Consider the following 15,540-nt stretch of genomic DNA (forward strand, 5'->3'; position numbering starts at 1 on the left):
TCGCGCATGCACACGACGGAGCTCCCTCCGTCGTGCGCAGTGGGGAACATCGACCCACTTGCGAGCGTACTGTCGCTCGCGAGTGGGTCTGAATGACCCCCTTAATACCTTAAGAGTCAAAGATGCTACTGTGATTTATGTAATGATGAGAGACTGTATATATTGCCATTTAAATAAATGCAGAGCAATTATGTACCACAGAAGTACCACTTCATCTGCCTTCTATGCGTCACACTTGTTTCATCCAAACTACACATGCAGAGACTTGCTTGCCTAAATTACCCATAATATCCTGAGCTTTTGGACACTGAGCTGCGTAGTCGATTTAGGGCTATCACCAGGTAGGTGTCATGGCACATTACCACCACACATACAGGGCAGCAACCGATGAGAGATGAAATAACCAGCTATGGCCCATTTGAAAGGGTTGAATAAACAATGCCCAATGTGGATAAATATGCAAAACTGATCCAGCCATATGTGTGTATCTGCTATCAGAATGTGGTTTCATCTGAGGAGGTAAGGCTACAGAGTCCTGACAGTCCTTTATACTAGCTTTATCCAATCAGCAAGCTGTGATTAGGATCTCACAATATTGCATTATATCTATCACTTGCAAGTGTCCTAATACAGACCATATAAATGGGTGTAATTTTCATATAATACGTTTACTTCTTGTTCAAATTTTTTACAACCCCTGGGTCGATTCGCACCCAGGATCCTTCACCTACAAATATCAGGGAGCTGTGGTAAGGGAACCGGTATCATTTACAGCCGGACGCAGTGGAAATCCCGATCGTCCTCAGGTAAGCATTAGCTAACCTAATTCTACCCCCTAACCTTAACCCTCCCTTAGGGGTGCCTAACCCTAACCTCCTCCCCCAGTACCTAACCCTAATCCCCCCTTCCCCGCTGCTTAAACATAAGTCCAGGGGGGTGCCTAACCCTAACCTTCCCCCGGGGATGCCTAACCCTAACCCCCCCTTCCCCTAGCCTAAACCTAACCTCCTGGGGGGGTGTCTAACCCTAAGTCCCCCCCACCGCAGATATCCGTGCCCGGCGACCCTTCGATCTGGTGCTGGGCGTCGGTCTCCTGGCGTATGTCTAATGAAAGGCGTCGGAATAACGTCGCCTATCTTTAGACCCTTGCTGGGATATGACAGTCGGGATGTCGGCTGTCGGGGTTAGGTTCGCCGGCTTCCCAACTGCATACTGTGGTAAGCTATCTAGACACATAATACTGTACACTTCAGAGTGAAAATAAAATAAAACTCACAATAAAAATTTCTTCTACTGGCTATTTCAAAATAGCCAACATTATGTTATGTTTAAAGTAACCAAATATAGACCTATAACAGTTTTGGAAAGTGAAAAAAGTAGGATTGGACCATAAAGAAAATTTTTTACCTCATCTCAAAGGTTCCTTTCTGCAACTCAGCAACCTGTGAAGCAGGACCCCAATTTACCAGGAAAGGAAGATATTTACGGCCGTTTTACCCCTCTGTCGGTGACTGGAGCCCGCATGTCCTTGGGAAGAGAGAGGGGAGAAAGTTGGGTTCACGAGCCTCCAATTGTTAAAGGTAATTAACTAAACGGTCTGATCCAGTTGCAGTTTTCTGAAAAGTAAAAAGTGAAGTTCATTACCAAATTTAGATTACACCAATTAGGAACACAGCGTGGTTAATATCGGCAAAAGCATCAATCAGAATGCTCTTTGTCAAACGGGTAAAGCAAATGTGTATAGACATTTAAACAACAGATGGAGAGGATAGAGGGAGGGACAGCAGCACAGGTCATACAGAAATTATAACAGTAGGTCCAAATCATTTCAATCCATTATACAACACCTGATTGGATCTTCCTTCCATATCCGGTCATTGAAGATTAAGTTATTCTATTTGTAGAATGTAACCAATAGCATGGCTGAAAACATAGGGCCTGATTCAGACCCGCTCGCGAGCACACAGCGCTCGCAAGCGGGTCGATGGTCTCCCACCGCGCATGCGCACACCAAAGCCGGCCAGCGACGGGCGCTCTGTCGCTTCGGGTCTCGCACCAAAGCGGGGCAGCTGTCGATTGTGATTGACAGCTTGCCCCGTTTTGGAGGCGGGCAGGGGGGGTGGCTGGCTAAACGGAGGCGTTCCCGAGGGAACGCCTGCCGTTTGAGGGCGGCCCCACTGACATCACGAGTGATGTCAGTGGGTGAGCTACCGGCTCTATTGGAGCCAAAAGCTCACTGAGGCTGGAACGAGATCCTACCACAAGGGTCTCGTCGCAAGCTCCGATGGTCGTGACCATCACCTGGCCATTCGCTAAAGCTGTGGGTGGTCACCCACAGCTTAGCAAGCGGCCAGGAGGCCATCTTTAAAAAAAAACAGGGATGCCTTGATTCAGAGCGAGCGCTCTCAAAGAGCGTCCGGTTCTGAATCAGGCCCATAGTTCAATGTGTTATTTATATAGTTCATAGGGCTGTGATTATAGGGCCTGATTCAGAGTTGCAAGCTATTAGTAACGATGCAAAATTATGCTAATACCACAGTAGGCACCTAAGCCGCCCAATGATGGCATTGCAGAGCTTAATGTTTGGTATACACTGGCCGATAGATTGGCGGGTGTGTCCCAGCGAAATGTCTGCGAACGATGTCGTTCACAGACATATCACGTCGGCTGTACAGCAGAGCTGATGGCCCAATATATCTGCAGATCGTGCTGTGTACGAGGGCGGTCAGCCGACCGCCTGTACATTTGCTGCAGATGCTGCCGGTGACTGACATCACAACTGGGCAGGCACATGTAAATGTCAGTCACGACACATCCGGCTGACGATTGGCCGGATGGCAGATCCATCGTCCTAGTGTGTACCTGGCATTAGGCTACTCAGAATGGCCATCCAGCTCTGTAGCTGATCCGCATATCTCCAACAATAGGAATTGTATGTAAACCATCGGGTTTGCGTCAGGCTCATAGTCCTTTGGGCCCGAGTCAGAGGTGGACGCAGTAACACAGTAGCTGCATCTTTGGACACAGTATGGGGTCACTGCGTGAATGTCGGCCATCTAAGCAACCCTCAGAATGGCCGGGCAGCTTATGCTCTGGGACCAGATAATTTGCGTCGGAAGACGCGATCATTGGCGTCGGCACTCCCACAAATCAGGGCAGACACACCATCATTTTCGGGAGTGCAGTCCAGCACCGCCCTGTCCTAGACGACCACAGCATGTCAATCATGTTGTGGCTAAGGGTCACTGCTACTGTAGTCACATGTGCAGTACAGATCTCTAACCATGGGAGATGTACATAAACCATCGGCCTATTCCCTGATTGGCCCACCGTACCCCACAGCACGGATGTCCCTTTGTTTCCCATCAGTGGTTTCATGCAAGCAAATGTACCCCACCAAAGACCATCCATAAAAAGTGTACACTGAAAAGCACCTGTTCTCTGGTATTATAAAATATAACAGAATTATTATTATCCTCTATATGGCGCCACAAGGGTTCCGCAGCGCCTCACAAAGTTATGTAATGACGGCTTAATTCATGATAAACCCCTTCTCACTGATCCCTGACTGCAGCCAGGGAACGGGGCATGTTATGGAGCAGAGCACGTTATACGGCGATGGGATGGACTTTGTCCCTGGTGTCAGGGTTAGTGCTGATAGTAAAAATGAATATTGAATAGGTTTATATTAAAAAAAATGTCTAATTAGGCGAATATGTTTTTATTTGTATTGATATCATTAGAACTAACAACGCTGCCTTTAGGTTTCCCGGCTCCGGGTCAGACAGATGCGGCGTTTCCGGTACAGGAGGTCGCTGTAGAAGTGTAACCTAACCAGACATGTGCTGCCACTTCCGCTAGGCTGCCCCACTTCCGGCGTCTCAGACATGTCCTCTGCAGGGGGAACAACAGACTCCTCTCCTCGTCCTGTTAGCAGAGAGGGCTGCTGGGGCTGTCGGATGATCTCTGGCTGCGGCCTTATCGGTGCAAGCGGATATATCTACTTCCATGCACGCAAGTCTCTCAGAGGAGGCAACCCCCCCATAGGGACCGTGGTTCAGGTCTTGTTTGCTATGGGTAAGATGGGACCTGATCAAGATGAGGGGGGTGGAGAAGGGGTGTTTGGAGCGTATCCGAGGACCGGAGAGAAGGGTGATCGTGTAATGAGAGCAAGAGAGGGGGGAGGGGTCGTGTGGGGGACGCTGAGATCCAATCAGGAGTAGTGGGAAGGGAGGACACAGGTCCAATCAGATAGTGGGTGGACATGGCGACCCTGAGATCCAGTAAGGGGTAGTGGGAGGTCAGCATCAGTGGGGGTACAGTGTATGCGATCCAGTGAAATACTGTATGTGATATCCAATCGGGGGGCCAGTGCTTGTGGGTGTACAGTGTGAAGTCCAGTCTGGGAGGGCTGGAACATAGTGTGAGATCCCATTAGGGGTTGTGGTGGGGGCACTGAGAGCCAATCAGTAGTTGGGGGACACTGAGAGCCAACAAAGGGTAGAGGGACAGGGTGAGATCCAATCATGGAGACACGGAGATCTAATCAGGGATAGTAGGGAGACACTGAGATCCTAAAGGGGGGATGACGCTGACATCTAATCAGGAGTAATGGGGGGGTGGGGGGGGGACACTGTGTGTGAGATCCAAGCAGAGGTAGTGGTTGTGGGGACATGGTGTGAGATCCAATTAGGTGTAGTGGTGGAACACTTGAGTTCCAATCGGGGTAGTGGGGGTACACTGTGTGTGAGCGGTCCAGACGGGGGTAGTGGTGGAACACTGTATGTAAATATCCAGAGGGAGGGCACTGTGTTTGAGGTTTAGCCAGAGCTAGATGTGTGTGAGGTCCAGTCGGGGATAGTGGGTGGGCACTGTGTAAGATCCAATCGGGGGTAATGTGGTGGACACTGCAATCCAATCAGGGGGAGAGGGGGACAATTTGTATGATCCAATTGGGGGTAGTGGGAGGATAACTGTGTTTGATCCAAACTGAAGAAGTGGGGGGGACACTGCGATCCAATCAGTGGTAGTGGATAATACTCACATCCAATCAGGGGTAAATGGGTGAGATCCAGGGGTAGTGGAGGGGTAACTGTGAAAGATCCAATCGGGTTAGAGGTAGTGGGGAAGCAACGAAGTTCCAATCGGGGTAGTAGGGGGTACACCGTGTGAGATCCGGTCAAGGGTTAATGGGGAGGTGCTGCGTTAATTCCAACCAGGGTTCAGCGGGGGGGGAGGGCTGGCACTGTGTGATACATCTGACCAGGAGTTGGGGGGGGGGGGGGGGGCACACTGTGTGAGAGATCCAAAAGGATTAGTGGGGGAGGATGAGCCAGTGTGTGTGACATCCCAACAGGGTTCAGTGGGGTGCACTTTGTGTGCAATCCAATCCCAGAATGTGGGGGTGGACACTACAATCCAGTCAGAGGTAGTGTGGGAGAAACGGAGATCTAATCAAAGCTATAGGGAAGACTGTGTGTCTGTGTGATCTAGTAAGAGCAAGTTGGAGGACACTGCTTGAGAGCAAATCTGGGGTGCAGAGGGTGAGTACTAGATGTATTGGAGTCAAAGAAGGTGAATTGTGCTCCGTGTATTAGTTAGGGCTGAGGTTCCCATTATAGTCCAGGTTTTAAGGATATCCATTGTTGAGCATAGGTGACCTAAATAGTTCCCTCAGTCAATTTGATTTAACCATCTGGATATGGGCATGGATAGCCTTAAAAACTGGAGTTTGGGGAACTAGGGGAAAAAGTACTAATACAGCTGAATTTTGGGGTGATGGGTAATATAATTCTATTTCAAAGAAAAAATCTTTCCTGAGTGAAATTAGTCATTCATTAATATTTTTGAAGGGAAAAATATATCTCCAATAAGTTTCACTTTATTTTCCTAAAAATGTGAGTAACTCATTGGAATCTGCATGAAGCACCCCAGTCTTGCATAGCAACACGAACTGAGGTTGAACAGAAAAACTGAAATCCTCAGTTCACACCTGGCGCTCCATATATAATATTTGCAATATTGCAGAAAAAACAGATTGAAATTGTCAAATTGAGAAACCAATATTCTCATACACAATAAACCGCACTGCAAAACTTAAATGTCCTGTTGGTAATCTGACATACCTAGCAGAAGAAAAAATATATAAGTTGCTCTGCTGTTACTATGTAGTTCAATATACCCAATTAATCCACATCACAAACTTCTCTGAATCATAAAATCATTTAATATACATACAATAGTAAACTTCACATATAATAAAAATCTCTCTATGGATAATACATTTCAACAGGATGTTACAATTCCTGCAACAAGATTGATACAATTAAATTCAAATGCTCACCGCTTGATACATCAAATATATTTGGTATCCAAATGACTTGAATGTCAGCGTTTTGTTGATACTTCTAGTGCACTGGAGCTCTTTATATTGTAGATACTTAGTAAAGGTGCGCTGATTGTACCACCATAAGTCCACCTAAATGGCACTTCACACAATACTTAATGAACGGTAAAATCCCCCCTCAGTTGGGTATCTGGTGCATAAGCATGGTGTCAGTGTTGGGCTGGGATCTGTGGTGCGCCGGAGCTCCTTTCGATTAGATGTAAAGCGCTGGATGTGGTAAGAGGGATTTGTTGGAATACCCCTCCACACGGTGATGGCATGTATATCGGGAGTCACCTCATAAATACAGGACAGAGTGACGGCTGTATGCGAGACACGTACCCGGCCGACACCGCGGTCTAACAGCGGCCTCTTGTCTCCGCTGGTAATGTGATATCCACCGCACTCCTCCATGTCCTGATTGCCAGCGCTGGCTGCTCTCTGGATTGAGCTGACACCTCTTTATGTGCATAGACTTCAATGTTGCGGTGGGTAATAATAAATAGCAAAAAGTCCACTCCAAGTTGTAACCGCACTGGTCACCCCAGTCTTGTATAACCTTTTTACCTAAGTACTCCTCCCACTGTAATACAGTGATTCCCAACCTCGGTCCTCAAGGCACACTAACAGTCCTGGTTTTAGTGATATCCATGATTGTGCACAGATGGTTTAATCAAATAACTGAGGCACTAATTAAGTCACCTGTGCTCAAGTATGGTTATCCCTAAAACCTGGACTGTTAGTGTGCCTTGAGGACCGTGGTTGGGAATCCCTGGTCTAATAGAAGTGACCCTGGTTTTCTCTGCCACCTTGCAGATACTTTACTTCAGCATTCAGTGTAGTCTCTAGGATGCAGCATCTTTCTGGAACATCCAATTTAAGGGAATGCGACATTCATAGGGAATAGGCACCACAATCAGCAATGTCATTGTTCTCTGTGCAATCAGAAGACGTCTTATAATAAAAAGTTGTGTTGTGGTAGAATGTTGGAGCCTTTGGAGGGGTGGGGGTTTGTGTGTGTGTGTTTGATCTTCATATTGGAAGAACACTACAGACCTTGTTAGTAGTACTAAAATATATATATATGCATTCTATGTAATTACTACAGATAGGGGAATTCCCAAAGCACAATTTTTTTTATTTTTTTTTGGGATGTGTGTAGGTTCAGAAGTGTTTCCTAAATAGCTGTATATTATGGGTGGAATTCAATTGATTCCAGCCCCTATCGCGCCTGACTGAGCTATTCAATTCTTGCTCCTGTCAGGCGCGATCAGCTGCCAGCGCTACATTTCAGCTCGCAGCCCCAGGGGGAGGAGAGCTGAAATGTGTGAAGTGACCTTTTTGGGCGCCCAAACATCACTTTTCGCGGTCGCGCCCAGAACTTTGGTCGGGTTTAGCTGCTTTACGCGGTTAAGCCTGACCTCTAATTGAATAGCGGCCCATAGTCTCCTGTCCTCTATGGGCGCGATCAGCGTGAAAAACGGCATCAATTGAATAGCGGCCCGCAGTCTCCTGTCACTTTAGACGGGAGATCCGGACCGCATAATCAATTGAATTCCGCCCTATGAGTTACATTCATTGCAAAATATGTATTTATTAAGTGTTAACTTTAATTATATACACAATCGTGCTGCTATAACTTTTCCTGCTTCATCTCAGCGAAGCAGTGCCGATGAGATGTATTAACATCTCATCTGCCGGATTGGGGGAGTGAACTCCCCCCTCCGCCAGTCCCTGCCAGAGCCCTCAGTGCAGATGTGCTGTCTCCTTCCCGACTGCTCCACTGGGCATGTGCGAGATTTCACAAGCATGCAAGATGTCGTGTGCAGCCGCTGTGATCAGGGACAGTGCTGTCCCTGCTGTGGTGTTAGGGCAACTGCAGCTGTCAATCGTACATTGGGTGGCACATCGGTATGATACCACCCAACTGCACATTAATATATGGGGGAGAAGCAGTATCAGCACACAACATAATGTGCACAGATATCACTAAATCCCCATATTGTCCCTTCATACATCTCCCCCAGTGTCTCCTGTAAAGTGTATAATAATCTCTGCATAAAGCTAATCTCAATAAGTTATTGCTAGATGGTCCAAAAAGCCTTGTTAAAATAATATCCGTGAGATTAAACTGTAGCTTCTTATTTTCTTGGTTGTGCAGGAATACTGAATGTTTCCCTGCCATGTATAAAGTTTATATTGTGATTCAGTGTTTGCACTGGTGCGCCGTCCCAAACAGTGTAAGAATAATGGGGTAGATTTATGATAGCGGCACTTAACGTGCCGCTAGAACGCTTCCTGCTTCGCCTCTTTACCGAGGCAAAGCAGGAAGCACTACCGATGAGATGTAAGAACATCTCATCGGCCGAAGAGGGGGAGCGTTAACTCCCCCCTCCCGCTCTACCCGCTAGAGATTACAGCGCATCAGCCTAGTGCTGGTGCCCTGTGTCTCTGTCCCGGCCGGCTCCACTGAGCATGCGCGGGATCTCACAAGTATCGCGAGATCCCGGCCTGGAGCCAGCAGCAGGGACAGCTCTGTCCCCGCTGTGGAGATAGGGCAGCGCCAGGCTGTAGCTGTCGATAGCTACAGCTGGCTGAACGGTCAGGCAATCTGACCGTTCGTACATGGCCCAGGCTATCGGCGCTGCTATATTGTAGATGGCAGCGCCGATAATGACAGGGGCGCATAGCGCCTGTCATTTACCGCTCAGACCCCTGATCATACATCGGGGAGAAGCGATATCAGCGCACCTAACGTGCGCTTATACCGCTTCTTACATCTCCCCCAGTGTTTCTTACCAGTTAATGTGTAGGTTTGGTTCCTTGCTATTGTTCTGGGTTCAGAGCTGTGTGTAATGCTCTACGCTGGATTCTTCCTTTAGCATATAGGATCCGGATGTGTACCCCAGCTCTACTCAACGTATAGGCGTTCAGGTATTCATTGACTGCCTTTCCCAGGTGTATTCCCTAATGGCAGTTCTGGTTGGCTCAGACCAGAATTCTGTTGTTTTTTTTTTCCCAGGAGGGACTCGCTTTGCTGTCTTAGCATAAATAACTAACACCATCCAAAACAGTTATTTTAAAGATTTGGTTGGATTCCTGCGTGATAGAATGAATAGTGACAGAGGGTAAGAATCTGGTACAATTGGGGTCCTACAGTATCACTTGGTGAGGTTTGTGGGAGGCTTTAGGTGAAATATAATGAAGTATTCCTGTAATAAGTAGATGAGACATTTCAAAGGAATGTAACCTGGGAATCCCAATGTCTTTCTACATTTGTCTTGTGCCTTGGAGAAGGGGCAGTGCTGCTATTTGTTTTAGCTTTCACAATTCATTTTACTGCGACCCAATAAGTAGAAAAATGCAATATGACTATTATGTCCTATGCACTGTTTTACTGGCAGGTAGTAACATAAAACATATTCCATTGCAACACCTCCAATGTGTTTGAGCAGAAAATATGCCACTACGTTTTAATGAACATTTATACAGTAGATAGAATGCTTTTATTGTTACTTGGAGGCTACTGATTAGACTTCCTGTTAGAATCCCTATATAGATCTGCATTTGCCACTTTCTGTAACCATAATAGCAATGTGAGAATGTATATATCTGTGTCACGGTGTTGTCCTTCTCACTCAGGTATTGCATCTTGGGGAGCCGTTATTCTTCTAAATCCAGTTGGAAATCTAGTGCCAAATAAGTAGTCGTGAGAGACTGGGCCAGTTGGAACCGCATGATCCAGGGAATACGCCAAAATCTGACCATTTAAGGACTTGAATATCTGTAACAAAGTGGTGGTTCATACCGGGCAGGTTATTGATGATGTTATTACAGCACATGAAATGGCTTAGTGTACCACCAGAGATTACATGGAAACATACCAGAAGTGGAACAGAACAAACCTCCAATGGCCTTGTGCAGATGAGCAGTTTCTCAACTAAAGAAAATCACAGAGGAACAAGTGCGGGGCAGAGATGAATGATTTCTGTACAGTGCCTCTAGGGGAACAATAAAATGACACCATATCCCTGCAGGTCTCTTGATTTTCATTCTGTTTCAATTGGAACCAGATAGACAACTTGAATAAACCTAAATGTCTCTCACACATAGTTAAGTGGAACACTTGTACAAATACATAGGTTTGTGTGTTTATGCATGTTGTATGGATACTTTGCAATCTGTTGGATGCTCCTGCTAACATACAACAGACTAATCTGCAGACTCTGTACAAAATAAATAAATGAAATATAATGTGTATTACCCAGTCACTCATTCATATTCAGCTTTACAGGTGAAAGCACATTATTTGTTGTTCTACATGGTAAGCAATGGGGAAAATGCTGAGAATACTGCAGGCAAAGGGTGAATGAACATGTGCACAGCAGATGCATGGAAGCACAGAGCAATAACTGGTCCGGTTAATATATTGGAATTTATCATTATCTTCTGGCATTTTGGCCTGGATGCAGTTGATGTACAAACAGTGAATACCAATTGTCCTTATACCTGTTTTTGTATTGTGATAGAGAACATTTTAAATTCACAATACAAAAGTCCTGTAAAAGTAAACAAGCCATCCTATGCTGTATTTAGCATGATTTTCTTTTTAGTCCCTTTCCTGCAACTATATAGTATTGTTTGGAAGAAGAAGGATACTTCTATGTGCACACACTGCATTGGAGCTGGCACAGGTGTAAATACTTGATGACCATGTTTGGGGAGGAAAAAAGCAGCTTTGTGGATACGTAGATCAGAAAAACCCACAACTCCCTTAAAATCCCTTGGAACGTTGTGGGAAAACATTTTTTTTCTAGCCATACCACAATAGCGGTCTGTAGAAAGATTTAACCACTTGCCACTTATGTTAAATTCTATCTAATTAGACTTTAATCTAATTCAGAGGCTCCCCAACAGTTCAGGTTTTAGAGGTATCCATGGTTGAGCACAAGTGACTTAAATAGTACCTCAGTCAATTTGAATTAACCACCTGTGCTGAACCATGGATATCTCTAAAACCTGAACTGTTGGGGAGCCTTGAGGATCATGTTTGGGAACCTCTGATCTAATTGTTATATGGTAACTATCTACACCAGTGGTTCTCAAACTCTGTCCTCAGGACTCAACACAGGTCACATTTTGCAGGTCACCCAGCAGGAGCCCAGGTGCATCATTACTCACTGACACAATTTAAAAGATCCACAGGTGAAACTAATTTCACCTGTGATTCTGTGAGACCTGGAAAACAGGCACTGTTTAGGGGCTGCGAAGAGAGTTTGAGAACCTGTGATCTACAACACAGGTTTTCAAACTCGGTCCACAGGACCTCAAACAGTGCATGTTTTCCAGGTCTCACAGAATCACAAGTGAAATAATTAGCTCCACCTGTAAAACTTTTAAAATGTCTCAGCAAGTAATGATGCACCTGCAAAACGTGAACTCTGTGGGGTCCTGAGGACCGAGTTTGAGAACCACTGATCTACACTATCAGCATGGGTGTAACTACCAAAGGGTTGCAGCTGCTATGGGGCCAGAGCTGAGGAGGGGGCACCTTCATTGTCAAAGTTACATGTGTTTTATTTATATATATTTCTACTTCAGGGTCCATAGGGGTCCACAGGGTGACCTTGGGGGTATAGCTGGATCCTCGGGCACCACGGAGTTAAAGCTTTCAGCTGCTCCCAGGATGCACTTGGGTCCAACCTCCCCTATACCCCGCCCCCGAGCCACAGGCACCTCAGTTTTAGATGGTGCCCGGCCGGAGTCGGGTCACCCTGCGGGGTGGGCTGCAGGAGCAGCCCCCTAAAGCTTTTAATTTTTTATTTAACTTATAGTAAAAAATAAATAAATTTAACTAAGTTTTTTCTCTAGAGCAGCAGCGCTGGGCTGTCTGTACAGACGCCCACGCTGCCGCTCCTTCTCCCTGCTGGCGCCGCAACGCCAGCACTGAACTGGGGATCGCGGCAGGGGAAGCCAGAGTCTGTACTAGCCGGACTCTGGTTTCCCCCGGGACTGCTGCCGGAAGACGCCGGGGAGATCAGGTAAGCCGCGCACCGCTGATTAGCGGCGGTGCGCGGGTTCCTTTCAAATGCAGTCCCATGCCCCCGGTCTAGGGGACAGACCGGGGGCGCTAGCGCTGGCGGCGGGTCCCCCTTCAGCGGAGGCATACCCCGCCAGACCACTAGACCACCAGGGTTAATATCGCGGCAAGCGGGATGCCGGCAACCCGGGGGTTAATATGCTAGCCAGGGGAGGAAGCCTTCCCTGTCTAGCGGCTCCTCCCCTCAGCTCAGAGTCTGGCGTCGCTGAGCTGCAGATACTCGGCCACTCCTCCTCTGAGGTCTCCAGCGGCCATTTTCTCTGTGGCAGCGTGGATACTCTCAGGGAGCACGCGGACCGGTCCCCCTGTGTACCTCTCCCCTGCAAAAGGACAGTGTACACAGCGCTATAGCCCTCCCAGACACTGAATCTGGGAGGTTGATTGTAGTGGAAAGGTGCAGTGAGTATATCTTCCTGCATGGTATGTGACTTTTGCTAGTGCTGCCTGTCTGTGTCTTTTTTCTACTTACTGTCAGCCTATACCTATCCCTTTCCTTCTCCTACAAGCCCTACAGGTGTGCGGGGGAAGGGTGTTTCTACTGACCACCTATATAGATCACGTATTGGTGAGGTCCGTCACATACAGTTGTGTGCTACACGGTGCCATATTGTGGGCTGTTGTCCAGCACACGGGTGAGTGCGCACGTTTTCTTCCAACATCATGTCCGAGGAGGAGATTGAGCACTCCGGGGCTCCGGTATTGTTCTCCTGCAGGCGCTGTTCTGCAGGAGTGGATAGGGAGGATTTGTCACAGGACGGCCTGTGTGGACGGTGCCAGGCGCTCCCTGGTATGTCTAAACCTCCCATGTCGCAGGAGCCACCATGGGCGATGTTTTCCCAGGTGCTGGTGTCCATCGCGGACCGTCTGTCGGTCCCGACGGCCGCCCCTACTAGGGCGTTGCCCCAGCCTGCCATCCCCCATTCCCCGGGTGTCCCACAATTATTGCAGACTCCCCCGGGGTCTCAGCCTGTTGGTCCCTATGCGGGGTTGCCAATGTATATTCAGTCCACCCCTGTGGCACAGCAGGCTGTGGTGCCGTTTCAGGCTCCTGTGGCAGCTCCTCCACCCTGGGTGGATGCGCTTTCCCACACTGTCCAAGATTTGGCGGCAACATCTTCGGCTTTTCAGTCGATGTTGCGCAGTGACGTGCCCTCCAGGGCGTCTAAACGCTCAGTCATGGCGCAGGCTGCGCATCTTCCGGATTCTGAGGTGTCCTCGGATGATGGTAAGGTGCAGGATGACTCTGCCTCAGATGCCTCAGTCCAGGAGGTAGACACTAAGTCTTCCATCAATGTGCGGGCTCTGGTTAAGGCGGTGCGGGCCATTCTTCTGATTGAGGATGAGGCACCCGCTCCCAAGTCGAGGTATCCTAGTTTTAAAAGAGCTAAGGTTACTTCTGCAGCGTTCCCCTTGTCTGATCAGTTGACTGATCACATGGCGGTGGCCTGGCAGACACCCAGTAAGCGTTTCCTGCCACAGAAACGCTTGGCGTCCAATTATCCATTCCCAGAGGCGCATTGTAAGAAATAGGAAATTCCGCCTGCAGTCGATTCCCATGTAACACGCCTCATCAGGAGTGCTACTTTGCCATTGCCGTCTATATCCTCGCTGAAGGATCCTACGGACAGGAAGGTGGAGACTTGTTTAAAGTCTATTTATTCTCTCTCAGGGGCGGTAGCCCGGCCGTCCATGGCCATCTCCTGGGTGGCCAAGGCCATTGAGGGGTGGGCCAACGCCTTGGAGGACGCGTTTACGGATGAAGCTCCGGACGTCCAGAGGGCGTTGTTAGGACAGATGAGAGATGCCGCCTCCTACATTGGAGAAGCATCTTTGGATGCTAGCCTGTTGACCTCTAGGGTTTCGGCGGCAGCAGTGTCTGCTCGTAGATCCTTGTGGTTGCGGTCTTGGAGAGCAGACGCGGATTCAAAGAAAGGCTTGGAGGCCTTACCTTTTAATGGAGAATTACTATTTGGTCTGGACCTGGACAAAATAGTAGATACCCTGGCGAAATCCAAGTCAGCCTTCCTCCCTTCAGCTACTACACCTGCTAAGGTCCGGAGCTCGGCCTTTCGTTCCTTTCGGGTTCAGGGCAAGGCAAAGGGTCAGTCCTTCCCGAGGCAGTCCGCACCCAAGACCGCCTCAAAGCCAAAGAAGCAAGCCTGGAGTGCTAGGCGCCCTTCTTCCAAGCCAGAAGATAAGCCTTCTGCGTGATGGGACGGGCCTCCCTCTGGGGGACCCCAGAGTGGGAGGCTGACTTCTTCAATTCGCCCAGTGCTGGCACAATACCACCACGGATGCCTGGGTGCGAGAAGTGGTCTCCCAGGGGTACGCCCTGTCTTTTCGGCACAGGCCGCCTTGCCAGGTTTTTTTTTTTTGCACAAGTCCTTCTCAGGACAAAACCAAGGCCTTGCAGGTTCAGGAAGCCATAGAGGCCTTGCTGACGGCGGGGGTCATTATACCCGTACCACAGTCTCAACGTGGGATGGGGTATTACTCTACGCTGTTTCTGGTGCAGAAACCCAATGGCTCTCATCGCCCCATCCTCAATTTGAAGTCCCTGAACAGGTTTCTCAGGGTTCCCAAATTCAGGATGGAAACTTTGCGTTCCATCATTCTGGCGATGGAACCGGGGGATTATATGGTCTCCCTGGATATCCAGGACGCCTACCTCCATGTGCCTATAGCAACATCGCACCAACAGTTTCTGCGGTTTGCTATTCTCCACAACCACTACCAATTCAGGGCTCTACCCTTTGGTCTCTCCTCGGCACCAAGGGTATTTACCAAGGTGATGGCGGTCATGGCGGCTCACCTTCGGAGCCAGGGGATACGGTTGCTACCGTATCTAGACGACCTCCTCTTGCTGGCAAGCTCCCCGGAGGTACTGATCCAGCATCTCCACCTGACGGTCGCTTGTCTACAGGCGCACGGCTGGTTGATCAACTGGAAGAAGTCCTCCCTCATCCCATCACAGCGGATGGTTCATTTGGGGACCCTGCTGGACTCTCGTCAGCAACGGATTTTTCTGACTCCAGAGAAGGTCTCCTCCTTACAG

At 48.4% G+C, this 15,540-nt stretch overlaps 1 long non-coding RNA gene across 1 annotated transcript; it reads left to right on the plus strand.

Annotated features, from left to right (window-relative positions):
• The first annotated feature begins 3,768 nt into the window (after window positions 1-3,768).
• LOC148532078 (uncharacterized) lies at window positions 3,769-10,639 on the plus strand. Its single transcript, XR_015877779.1, has 2 exons — window positions 3,769-4,077; window positions 10,028-10,639. It is a non-coding gene; the product is annotated as an uncharacterized LOC148532078 (long non-coding RNA).
• The last annotated feature ends 4,901 nt before the right edge of the window (window positions 10,640-15,540 follow it).

This window comes from Taudactylus pleione, unplaced genomic scaffold (assembly GCF_031769625.1).
Source record: "Taudactylus pleione unplaced genomic scaffold, aTauple2 ptg000085l, whole genome shotgun sequence".
In the NCBI taxonomy this organism is placed as follows: Eukaryota; Metazoa; Chordata; class Amphibia; order Anura; family Myobatrachidae; genus Taudactylus; species Taudactylus pleione.